We start from the raw sequence: 14271 nt of genomic DNA, 5'->3' as shown, positions 1-14271 counted from the left end.
AAGGGTTTCCTATACATTGACCAAGGACAAATTAACTTAAGTGTAGCATCAGAACAGATACTACACTTGGATCTTTAAATAGGCTCTTCCAAACTTTAGTAGAATCTTCTGATTCTCAATATGAAATCCTAAGTTCACGCTTTGAGCCTTGCTCCAATAAATCCAAAAGTTCTCAAAGTTCTGATTTTTCCGATTGTCGATTCCAGTTTAGATTAATTGTAATAACACTAATATATACATATATGTTTCTATAATTAAACAATAATTATCTCTATACCTACAGACAATTGTATTTGATGCTTATGCATTTGTCAGTGTATTAGGTGACAATTCCTGGCGGTCATGAGATTCGAACTCCGCCATGAAGTCACTTTATGGTTCATTTGCGAAGCCACCAAACATCTGCCATGTGAATGAAGGAAATTAAAAACTATTATTGGTAAAAAGAAAAAAATGTCCAGTGATACCAGCCCACTGCTACGAATTCGGAATAGGGGCATGTGAGTAAGAAAAACAAAAAACGAAAGTAGAAACAGGGAGACACAAACGACACAAGAACGTTTTATTTTAATGAAGATAGAATTTACAAAGATATGAATTCGATTGTTTTTATTTATAAAGTTTTTTTTTTCTGCAAATAAATGCTTGTTTTTTTTGTTTTTTTTTTAAATGTTTTTAATCAAGTTCTTTCGAGAATATAAACTTAAAAAAAGAAAAAAGTCGTCTCAATCTTTTTCTCTTTGCAGTTATTAAAAAACAAAAAACTCCGCTGTGAATGCGTTTAAATATTTCGTAATAACTCAAAAGGCACGTAACTTCATTGATTCCCGTTTGTCGCCCCCCCCCTCTCACTCCTCATGTCCTCCGTCGTGCTGAGCTATTATCGTCTGCTGTTTATAAATAACCCGCCATAATAAAGTCTCGACGAAAACAAAGCAATGATGGGTGTTGTGAAAACGACGATAACATCAGAAACAAAATTGTCTAACATTGGATTTTGGCGGACATGTTGGAAAACGTTTTTTTTTTTTTCTTTTATTTATTTTGGCAAATTGTTATTTTTATAGCACATAAAAATGTGTTTGGTGAGTTCTAACTGCAATATGTATGGACCATTAAAAATGAATAGATTGTTAATGTCAAATAAATTTGCATCCAAGTTGGCCCAGATTAAAACGGTCACTATTAAATTGTCTTGTTTGCGATGAGACAAAATAATAAATAAAAATAAACAAATAAAATAAAATAAACAAAAGCAAAAACAAAATAAAATAAAAAAGGTAAATGAAGAATCTAATATGTGTGTGTGTGCGCGGATGCGCGTGTGTGTGTGTAAAGTCCCCCCCCCCCACCAAAAAAAAAAAACTGAATTGCAAGTGTGGCATTGTATAGTATTGCCTACTCCAGGGCATTCGTAGCACCTAAAAAAAAAAATAAAAAAAAAAAAAAAAAAAAAAAATGTGAATGATTATAAATCGAAAAAAAGAAAAAATGGAATGATTATCAATCGAAAGTTTATCCGTTTATCCTAAGCGGGTTGAACCGGCTTCCTCCGAAGGAGGAAGTTACATGGTAATATAAAATTCCAGTAGCATATATATGCTGGCCAGGGAAGATGATGATATGCTTTTGTAGTTCTTGCAGAGAGGGGCCAACATCCTCCTAGGCACATGATGACCACCCATTTGGTACTGACCAGGCTTAACGTTGCTTTACTTTGCTGATCTAAGCAACACTGTGGGAGTGCTGGCATTGATCAATGGTAAGAACTGAACTTATGACAAGAATTTGCTGGCATTGAATTTGAAGACAAACAAGTTGCAATCGACAGGGAAGTAGTTCCAGGGTAACGTGTTCCACAGGTGTAAACCCTTGCAAATAAATTCTGTCTGATATTAGGTATGTTGAGCAAAAAAAAAAAAATTCCGTTTTGGTAGAAAAATGTGTTCTTACTGCGAATATTTTACAAGGAGGAACCCGTGGTTGAAGCTCAGTCGAGCATCTTGCATGGAGATAATAATAGAAAACAAGCAATGTGAGAAAGAGGCCGCAGAGAGTTAAAGATGTCTTAACTTAGTAGATTACAAACGTGAATGCTTAGAAATTAATTGTAATGAGTTTTTTTGTTTTTTTTTCTTTTTTAATATTTGAGTCATCACGAGTCGCATCTTCCGCTTGGTGCGGATTGCGAACCCACGTGACTTATTTTTCGCCATTTCTTTCGATCCAGGGCAAGTTGGTTGATGGACGCCCAACTGTTGAGAGATGTCCAATCAAAAACATTTTCTCTCCACCTTCTCCTTGGCTTTCCTCTGCCTCTTTTGTCTTCTAACATACCCTCAAAGCATAACTTTGACAGGCCAGTCGTTGATCGTTTGACATGGCCAAAAAGTTTAAGAGTTTTACCTTTGATTTTATCAAATAGAGAGGTAGGGAAGCAGTTTGATGAAGGGTGAATATATATATTTTTTTTTCGATCAGGCGATATCTCGTAATGGAACGCATTACGTAATTTTTAAATACCTCAATGCGATTGGCTAGTTGTTTCGATGTCTCCATTCAGAAACGAAAGACAAAGAATACCCCCAATAGGGGCAGCTGCGCATGTAATTATGAGGCAAGGGTTGCACAATCCCAACCACACCTCTCCTGAATCGGCACTTTCGAGTCTAGTGGTAAGGAGAAGTCTAGGACAACTGGAAACAATGCCGAGATAAGCGGAGAGCACATACAACATCTGGAAATCCCAAATGGTCACCCATGTGGTACTAGCCAGGCTCATCGTTGCTTAACTTCGGTGATCTGACGGGAACCGGTGTGTCAAACGTGATTATGCCGTATATGCTAGTTGTTTGATTTGGGTCACCGCTTACCAAATCGAAGATTTGCTTAAATATAATGGTTAATAAGATAGACTGATCATTAGGTCTATGACAACAGCATATTCTTTTTATTGTTTTGACTCTCGAGTATATATCCTACACAGTTATACACAGTTAATCCACCGAGAACCACATCATTCTATATAAAAGCATATAAAATATCAACGGATACACACTCGAGAGTCAAAACAATGAAACGAATATGCTGTTGTCCAAGCCCTGTTGATTATCAACCATATATTGGAGCGTAGTCGAGCACCTTCTATTGAAATAATGATAGAGTGGAGCGAGACTAGCAACGCCTCTTCTATGAGAATGTTTTAATCAGTAAAAGTGACAATTTTTTAATTCCATTTTGCAGCTTATAATTCTTCTTCTTTTTCAAACATTCATATTTGCAATCTAGTGGGTGAAGAGTTATTCTGCTCTATACACCTCCCCCTTTCACGTGGAAGAGACGTTGCTAGTCTTTCTCTATTGTTATTTCTGTGGAAGATGCTCGACTGCGCTTAAGTCTGGTTCCTCCTTGTAAGATATTGACGGAACGAACACTTTCCATCTGTGGAACATGTTGCCATAGAACTACTTCCCTGCTGATTAAAACTTGTTTTTCTCAAATTTAATGTAAGCACATTCTTGTCATAAGCGTAGTTCGTACAATTAATCAATGTTTATACTCTCATAATGTTCCTTAGTTTTCGGTTGATGATCAGTCTCTCTCATTAAACCATTTCTTCAAGGACAATTTGGCTTTGATAAGTGGGGATCGAATTGCAAAAAAAATAAAAAAATAAATGAATAAAGTAAAACACAAGCGGCATGAAAACGCATTTTCATTGAAATACTATCGTTTTATATTTATAGTCTAGTGAATGGAGATTTCTTCTCTTCCCTATAAGCCCTTCTTCACAAAAGAGACGTTGCTATATATCTCCCTGCTTTATTGTTATTCTCATGAAAGGTACTCGACTGAGCTTCACTCTCTGTTTGCGTCATCTAAAACAGAATTTCCCAAACTTCAAAACACTATGGATCCTCTGAGCAGGGCAAAGTTTTTCACGGAGTACTAGCAAGATAATTTCTAAAATAAATATGAAAAACATTAATTTCAAATTTTTACTTATACTTGGTCATTAATTGTTCCTGTTTGTGATTTTGCTATATTTTCGTTTTACAATCATATTTTCTCTTTGATTAATAAAATATTAATTTTATTTATTGCGGACTTTTATTCTCATTTTTATTAGTTGTTGTTTCACGACGTTTCGGCCAACTATTCCACTAGCCTTCATCAGGTGGTAACCGCGACGGATAGGAACTTCGAATCTCCTAACTATATTCTCAGCAATTACTGCCATCCGTAGTTGTTGTCGTCTCACCACGTTTTGGCCAAGTAAGAATTAATATAAATAATACTCATCTTAATAATGAATTCCAATTGATATATATACCAATCGGTACGGACCCGACTATGGAAGATCAGATAATAAATAAGCGTGGATTTATAGAACCAAAAAATCCAACCTTGATCACCCTTCAGGGCCCGTGGTGCAGTTGATAGACGTTGAATCTCTACGGTTCCAGATGAGCATTGTCTGAAGATAACGGTTTCAATCCTACCCAAAGCCGGCCAGAGGCTTACTTGGCCAAAACGTGGTGAGACGACAACAACTACGAGACTGAGAATGCAGTTAGGAGATTCGAAGTTCCTATCCGTCGTGGTTACCACCTGACGAAGGCCAGAGGAATAGTTGGCCGAAACGTCGTGAAACAACAACTAATAAAGATGAGAATAATAGTCCGCAATAAATAAAGTTTATATAAATAATACTCATCTCAATAATGAATTCCAATTAAAATAATATAATAAAAAATTGTTGCATTTATTTTTAATTTTCTTAAAACATCCTGAAACTCTTGACACCTGTAGTTGTGGATTATATTTCTTTCCTGTAAAAAAAGATCAATTATTAAATGTCTGCAGCCATTTCATTTTTCCATATAAAGCATTCGGTCCTCTTTAAAAAAGAGTTTTCAAAGTCCCTGAGCCGCAATCAAGGAGCCCTATCTGATCTAAAAGATTTAGATCAAGAACTCATATTGCTACTACAATGAAGGGAGGGGGACGTGTGCTTAGCGTCACGTAGTTTTCCATGAACAGAATTCCTTTCCAAGAACTTATTGTCTGAAGAAAACGTTATCATGGGATTGATTCTTTACAATCTAAAACGTGGTCATCTTCAAATCCAATGTCAACAAATCATACTTGCAATAAAGCGTCCTCATAATAAATCAAACGTTTTTGCTTTAGTTGAAATCTTTCTTACAAACTCATCTTATTAATCTTATTTTGGTTGCAAAATCTGAAAGTACAAATAATTCCGGGAAATGGCGGGTATGGTTGAATTTGTGTTCATTGTTACATTAAATACTGGTCCTATTAATTTCGAACTGTGCATCAAACGGATTCCAGAATACTTAATTTACTGCACCTTATAATAAAGGTCCATGTAAAATTTCAACTAAATCGGTACAGTAGTTTCCGATAAAATGTTGAACGGACAGACATTCTAAGAGAAATAAATTTACATTATACAACCACTATACAACACTCGACTAGCTACAACTACTATAAACGATTTCCCTCACTCTCTATCTGTGCCTAAATCTAAACGCAGATTCCATAAACAAAGCTTCTTTTCTAGAATTGCCCGCCTTTGGAATACTGTTCTGCTGTCCTGCTTCCGGATTGAATACAACATGGTAGCCTTTCAATCCAAAGTAAACAAGTTCTTGTTGAAATGTCCCCATAAATAATCATAATCTTCCCAATTTGCACCATTAAAATTACTACACTGCCACCTTACATTCATTAATCCTTATCCTCACGTGGCCTTCAGGCCTTGATAAGTATTGACTCCCAAGTAAAAAAAAATGTATTTGAAAGACACAATAAAATAATAAACGAAAAAATAATTGCGCGAAAATCACCATGCAGAACTACGTATCAAAATTTGAGCGACGATTAATCACAAGAAAATCTAAAACAATAACGTTTCACATGAACCAGAATAGATGGCAAGCAGAAAAGCAGAAATTTACAGAAATAGAATCTAATAATTCTTCTCGATCTTATATTGGCAAAATTTCTAGAAATTAAAAAAAAAGATGAAAATTGTGAACATAAAAATGTACTCTTTTACATAATGACTCATCGATTGCTGAAGGCACGCACAGAACTCATCTCGATCACAATTTGAAAAACTCTTGGGCATAATTAAGAAAGAGTAGAACCACCTGCACTTAAAGCCGAGACTTCGACAGTTATTTTATGACCAGACTTCATCCCTCACCCACCATCACCTCACTAAATTACTTCGCCAACATTGTAGCATTTTTTTTTTCACGTCATAAATATGTTTGAGTCTCCGATTTAGCTGTGGCCATCAGCCAGGTTGCATTCAGCTATATTACTTTTTATCAAACTGCACCTTTCTTCTGTTTACCACGCTCTTGGGATATCCAAGCACGTTGTGGACATTGTTTTTTTTTAAATTTTTTTTATTAATGAGTTACCGTTTATCAAGGCCCAAACGCCATTCGAGGATACGAGTTAAATGAACGTCAGGTGAACAGTGAGACAATACCGCGATGATTGACAATGATGATGATTGAAAATGATAATGATTGATAATGATGATGATTGATAATGATGATGATTGATAATGATGATGACTGATAATGATTTATAATGATGGCAGAAGTTTGTCAGAATTTGATTCTTTAAGAGAGCTGCGCAAGAAGAAGTTATTTATATTTGACTTGAAAACGACAAAGTTGTAATCAGCTGAGAAGCAGTCCTGTGGCATTGTGTTACACAAGCAAGTAGTTCAAAAAAATAAACTTTGGTCATGGAAGTTTTCTTAAGTTTTAGAGAGAGAGAGAGAGAGAAAGAGAGAGAGGGAATGAAAGAGGGGGAATTATTGACAGTTGTGGTAGCTAGACGAGTTTTTGCTGCGAAAGTTTTACAGGAGAAGAGGATCATTGATTGAACTCAGCCATGACATAAGAATAACGATAGCGTAGAAAAGAATATCAATGTTTTTGCTGTTATAAAGAAGTGGTAGAGAAAAGGACATCGTCCTTAGATTACGAAGTTGGTTTTGTATTCTGTCAAGGCAAGAAAGGATGCTCTGGCAGGACCTTACCAAATATGGAAACAGTACTTATATGTGTGTATATATCAAAAAGGAAAAAACCCACACCCACATCCAATATAATACTGATTCCCCAAACTAAACAAACGACTAGAAAAAATAACACTATTCCGCCCACATTCAATGAAAGAAAATCTGTCTAGACCAAGACAATTTTAATCAATGTATATATGTATATGTGTGTGAATATATATATATATGTACATATGTGTTTGTGGGTGTGTATGTGTATGTATACTCCCATTTTATATGTTTATCACTTATTTGTCATTTTACTTATATATGTGCATGTATATATGTATGTATATGCATCTGTGTGTGTGTGTGTGTGTGTGTGTGTGTGTGTGTGTGTGTACATATGTATATGTGTAAGTATGTTTATATTGGGGACTAACCTTGTACCTAACTAAGCTCTCTGTCTCTACCTCTGTCTTTCCCTCTTGCACGCAAGGCCGCGCACACGGGCGTACATACACACACACACATGTGAAAAGGAAAAAATCACAGATTTTAACCCATGCGGATGCAGCACGTAACCCTCGCCCTTACACTGACGCACACATCAAAAAGGAAAAAGACTCGTAAAAATGTTCACTAAAAATGACGTCACACCCGCCAAATGGACTCAACATTGACCACTTGAACTTTTAACCTGTCCCACTGGAGGCAGAAAAATCTCATATCGGCATTCCCTTTAAAAACACATTCGTAATAGCAAAACTAAAATGCTTTCCAAATAGAAATTCCACAAACTTTTAACAAAAAATCTTATTAACTAAAAAAATCTGAAAAGAGCTAAAACAAGACTCGAATTGCGTTACAAAACATATAAAAATATTAAAAAATGTATAAAAATATTAAAAAATGTATAAAAATATTAAAAAATGTATAAAAATATTAAAAAATGATAAAAATATTAAAAAATGATAAAAATATTAAAAAATGATAAAAATATTAAAAAATGATAAAAATATTAAAAAATTATAAAAATATTAAAAAATTATAAAAATATTAAAAAATTATAAAAATATTAAAAAATATATAAAAATATTAAAAAATATATAAAAATATTAACAAATGATAAAAAACTTTAAAAATCTACAATTGTTGCTACTAGACGGTTTATATATATTATTCCATTTTACCCAAAACAAGGTACAGTGCCACTTTGATGTAGGGGCTACTATCGGGGACATAAGTTACAGGGATACTATGTAGGGAGTTGAGTAGCAAGATGGCCGTTCATATTACACTCAATACAGTTAGGAAAGCAGGAAACTGGAAGGGAATTCCAAAGCCTAGCAGTTCTGGGAAAGAAACTATTAGAACAGGTTTTCTTACATCTAGGGATATCTTTTGTGTAGGGGGGGATTTTATTGCTTTTTGGGTTTGTCGGGGGGGGTATTTACGTCTAAGTGATGTAAGGGTTTGTAGTGCACTGGAGCATTCAGCATTAAAATACTTGTAGAACAGGCAGAGGAATTCAACATTACATCAACGGGACAGAGACAGAAGCTTTGATGACAGTTTAGGATCTATCAGGTCGGCGACTCTTTTGAACCCTGTCCAGGGGCGAGAGACTAATAGCAGATGCACCGGCCCAGACATAACAACAGTACTCCATACATGTAAAGATACAAGATTTCAGGCGTAATTAGCTTTCTAGCACGGTAGAGAGAGCCCACCTTCTTCACAGCAGCCTTGTCAATACTCTCAATGTATCTGTTCCAACTCATGTTCCCTGTGAACGTTAGGCAGACGAGTCTAAAGAAGTACTTTCAGGTAATGTATCTTTAGTCATAGCTATTGATGGTTAAAAAGGTTTCTTGTAATTATTGAAGGAAACAAGCTTAGCCTTGGCAACATTGAATGTGACCATCCATTTTTGACCCCATTCCACTACAGATTGGAGGTCTTCCTCTAGTGTTTTCTATTTCCTTTGATATGTGTTCAGTTGTTTTCCTCTCGTGCCTGTTATAGAGCATGGTGTTGTAAGCAAATATACCAATCTCAGAAACAATTTTATTAGGGAGGTAATTTATGAATATTCTGAATAATAAAGGTCAAAGGATAAACCCCTGAGGTACTCCCGCATTTATATCATATTGTTTAGATGTACGACCGTCGAGGACAACCTGGATTCTTCTCTTATTTAAAAAAGATGTAATTATGTTAAGTATTCGTCCATTCGTCCAGTGATACCGTAAGATCAACTTTTAACTAAAAAATATCTGAAGAGAGCTAAAACAAGGCTCGAAGCGCGTTATGAAAATATTTAAAAAAATGATAAAAATCTTAAAAACCTACTATTGTTGCTGGCTACACACACTCTCTCTCTCATATATATAAATATATATATATATAATATTTTTGCAAAAATCAAAACAAAATATAAAATGAGAACTTCATATTGTGCATTTTCTTATGCGTTACAATTGTTCCATAATCATTTTGTCAATTTTAAAATTTTATATCATAAAAAATATTCTAAAATAGCTACTCTTAAGACGGCAAAATACACCATTTATATATATGAATACACTCGTGATTAATTTTTATTTACTTTTAAAAATTAATAACAATTAAAAGTAAATATAAGAGTATTAGAGAGGTGGGTCCAATGTCTTGATCTCTTAAAATAGAGATTATGAGTCTATTCATATGTATATAAATAATGTATTTTGCCGTCTGAAGATAAGCTATTTTGGAATACTTTAAAACGATATATTTAAAATTTCCAAATGGTTTTGAAACAATTGTAAGACATAGGAAAGTACACAATATGATGTTCTCATTTTATATCTTGTCTTGATTTTTGCAAAAATATATGCATGCTCGATTACAAACAGCTGATAATCATAAAGCTTAAATAATTGAGTCAATGAATTTTGTCTTTGATTTTATTGGCATATGAACATTAACAAAGTTTTAATAGATTAAAATTTTGGTTAAAAATATTAATAAACATATATATAGTAGTGGTATGGTTTGACAACAGGTGAGACAACCAAGTAAAAAAAACAAAAAGCAAAAACAAAAAAAAAAACCCAAGCAAAATCTATCCCTAGCAGCAAACCCAAAGCTGGTTTGCTAGGACACTATATATACAAATGTAGGCAAATTTGGGCATATTTTATTGGTTTGAAAATATAAGTTCATTTTTACCAATTGTCATGAAAATTTTAACCATAGAATAGTATTATAATCTCCAAAAAGCTTGCAAATTTTCATCTAGTTTCGTCCATAGAACCAAAGATATGAGCATTTCAATATTCGATTTGGCTACAAGTAAAGATATATCCATATATATTTGTATATTTTGGCAACAAGTCATTATTCAAGCAGATATATCCACATATACTACCTTTTTTGATAATTTTATAAGTTCCAAATCTCAGCGATTATTGATCAGAATTTAACAAATGAAGGCTCGTTGAAATGCTAATGACCTGAATTTTGAGCTATGTGACATTGACTCTTAAGGTCGCACATTAAGGGATCACATCATCCAGAGCCTATTTTGGCACTTTTTTCACAGCCATAAAATGTTTCAATTGTTATATAATTATTGTTATTATTGTTCTTGTTGTTATTATTGTTTGTTGTTATTGTTGTTTGTTAAAAGTGAGTCTTAGAGAGTCTTATTAAGAGAGAGCCTTATTAAAAGAGAGATGTTGTTGAGGGATGTTGTTCGTGTTATAATGCGATTCATATATATTAAAGTTCATACTTAGAAGTGTAGAGAAGCTCTTTGAGTGAGGAGATAGTCTTAGTGTTCACATTGTGTATGTAAGATGTGTATGTAAAGACATTTTGAAACACATGATATAGAAGACATATAATGACAATTTCCACTTTACCTTTTGGTAGAATTACAACACAAAGACGACGTTTATAAAAACACATGATGGGTTTATTTCTTCTTCCGACCGGTCGTGGTTTTCATCATCAAGAATTCAAAGCTTCACATATTAAGTTTCTCGCTTCTAGACGTTCGAATCCCAACTGCCGACTATCGTCTCGTCCTCAAACTCTCTTCCAGTTTCTCCTTGCTTAACTCTAAAGTTTCTAACTATATGGAGAACTTCCCATTTTCCATGACGTCATACACATGTTAAAACATGTGTCTTCTTTCACGTGTTCTGGAAATGCGTGTCCAAAACTTTTTCCTTTGTTTACAAAAGGAATTTTAACCTATATTCCCAGTAACCTATATTTCCAATATGTTAAAAACATGTTTATTAAATTATCTTATAGTTGCATTCTTCAATTGAATTTCATAACAGAATTGACAATGCACATTCTTTTCTTAAAACTATTTTATCTCTGAGCTAAACAATGGTTTGTTTTTTACATTCCATTCGCTAATTCTCTCTCGTAATCAATTTCTAAACCTAAATTACGAGGTTCGAATTTCGTCTATTCTATTTCATTTTTATTTTAACTAAATCTCTCTATTTTTATACTTACATGAAAAGGGGACAGCCCTTATCATGTAACACAATCATAGTCATTTGTTTTCCTAGTTTTGCATGTGAATTACAAAATATCTGATATTTCTCCAAAACCTGTGGCTTTGATGGAGGGAAGACTAAAACTTGCTGCTACAGTTTCAAATGATCTGAAATAACAGCAATGGGGAGACTTGATTCCAAATATTTCTCATATGTTATATCTCCCCTCTTTGGTTTTCATACATAAAGTAAAGTTCAGTGTATAAGGATTATTTGATACTGGAGATATTTATAATCGTACCCAATTTCCAAAAGAACTGGAACAAGAAAATAATGCGAATTTGAATTTTGGCCTTGCTGCCAAAAAGCCTGGAAAAACGAATGAATGAAGAGATTGTGAACAGTAGAGAATAAGACAATAAGATAGAGCGAAAAACGTGCTTCAAAATGGTATATTACATAAATTCAGAAAGCATATATAAAAGTAACATTGTGGCAAAATCCCTGGTCTTGCTTTTCAAATAGAGGAAGAGAAGGCAGGAGAGGTGTTGTGATATTTGATCAAGAAAAAAAGAAAAATGTCCCTAGGACTTTATCAAAGAAAGAAGAAAATAATAGATAATAATTGTTCTTTAAGGGTTTTAATTTCCATTTTGTACTTATGTAGCGATAAGAAGTGGCAAAAATGTCCATAAGAAATAAAATATTTCAATGGAAAGAAAAAAAATATATAATGAGATTCTTGAGTTTGGCAGAAAAACAATACAGGATCGTTTTCTGGTTGAGTTTAGAAAGAACAATTCCAATATTATGGAAACAATGACTTGGGTTCAAAATGTCTGCTTTGGTGTCTGGGAGATGTTATCGTTTGGGTCCACCTGTTGTATTTAACTACCATGTCACCAAGCCAGTGATAAGTTAGTTGGACAGATAAGTAAATAAAATTGAACCTAGGGATAGATATGGTCACGAAAGAGAAAGAAGAAGTTCACGAGAGAAGAAAAGAAATATAAGATAATGGGATAGAGAAAAAAGAAGGTTCAGAGGAAAAAAAAGAAAAGTAATCTTCCAATGACAGAGGGAGGAAGAGGCCAGTTTTATAAAACGATTGTCTTTTTGGAATTAGGGTCTTTTTACTGGCTGGCATCGAGACGTCCACATCGCTCTTGCCCCGCCTTGGGTGGGGGTGGGGGAGGGGGGTGAAACCATTATAAGAGCTAAGCTGAAAAGCTCTTGTCCTTGGCTGGGGATTCAACTAGATGAACTTAAATTATACAACCTGCATCACGAAGCTCGGATCAAAGGACTAGACTTTAAATAAGTGTAAAATGATTTATAAATAATTATTTTGTTGGTTTTTACGAAAATGAACCAGAGTTTTTCTTTGTTTCTCGACTGCCGGTCTGAATGAAGATGCAGTTTATTTCAGGTACGCCCTGACGTCAGATGATGAAAGAGATAGACTGGATCCAGCATGAAGCCAGAGTGACGGCCGAAATCGACAATGTTGCCACATGGACTTAGGGTCATGCACATTTCGCGTGCCCTGAGCAGCAGAGAGATATTTTCCAGTGACCAGTGAAAGTCTGGTCACCCTTGAGCGGTCCACCACTAGACAAGTAAGAATGTAGCCCTGCTGGGTTGTATCTATGGTCCTGCGAGGCGGGAGCGATGAACATGGCCATGAGTACATCTCAAGTATGCTCCCGTGAATTAAGTTAGCGACGGATGTAGCTCGGCCCCCGGACAAGATAGGGGTTAGGGTTATAACATGTGAGAAAACGATATTGTTTTTGCACCAACCTAATATATATATTGGACTTCATTTCGTTGGTTGTCATGCCTCTTGTGGGCTTCAACGTTGTTTGGCCATGGAAATTATTATATCTATCTATATATATATATATATATATATATATATAAAAGTGAACGTGTCTATGTGTGTGTGTGTGTGTACATTTCCCTACGCAATAACTGTCAATTTTTAGTCTACAGACTCGAAATTTGATATACCGGGTACTGAGATTTGGGAAAATCAATGTGATCGGTTTTTGGCCAGAAATTTGGCGATTAACGGTTCAGAGTTCAACGATTGGACCTTTGAGAACTCTACCAAACTCCTCCGCCAATTTTGGGTCTACACCCTTGAAATTTTAGATATAGGTTCCTTGGACATGGATCTAACTTAATAACTTGATTTGAGCCCAAAACAATAAATTTTAAGGGATCATACTAGGCTCAAAGTTAAAAAAAAAATTGACCTCTGCGGTCTCTTCCAAATTACTCAGACAATTTCTGATCTAAATATTTGAAATTTTACATAAAAGGTATTCAGTGATAGGGCAAGCTTTTTCATCAGTTTGGGTCGAAAATGTCTACCTTAAACTTCAATAGAGACGACGGATTTTACCAAGATCAGTATCGTTTTAAAGCTCGACCTTTCATAGACAAATATCGGAAAATTGGCTAAAACATTGATATCTTCCCCTTCAACTAGGCACTTTTCTACAGGAGGGGTCACTTTTTTCACCGATATTTTTAAAAATTATCCTCTTCTTTAGATTGTGTAGCCTTAATTTTAAAAAAATGTCGCTTCCGGTTGGCGGTGGTCGTAACAGCATAAAGTTAGGTTTTACCCCGTTTTTTTCCTCCTTTGCGGTACAGGTTCGAGCCTGCCTTCCTACTACCACCTTTTTTTTTTTTGCTCAACATACACAT

General features: G+C 34.6%; 1 pseudogene; it reads right to left on the bottom strand.

The window, feature by feature from the left end:
- Positions 1–2725: 2725 nt before the first annotated feature.
- Positions 2726–2843, bottom strand: LOC145291682 (5S ribosomal RNA; annotated as a pseudogene).
- Positions 2844–14271: the final 11428 nt, after the last annotated feature.

Source organism: Euprymna scolopes, chromosome 12 (assembly GCF_053919585.1).
Source record: "Euprymna scolopes isolate OS-2025 chromosome 12, ASM5391958v1, whole genome shotgun sequence".
In the NCBI taxonomy this organism is placed as follows: domain Eukaryota; kingdom Metazoa; phylum Mollusca; class Cephalopoda; order Sepiida; family Sepiolidae; genus Euprymna; species Euprymna scolopes.
The sequence above is the reverse complement of the archived record's forward strand: the minus strand, read 5'-3'. Positions and strand labels throughout refer to the sequence as shown.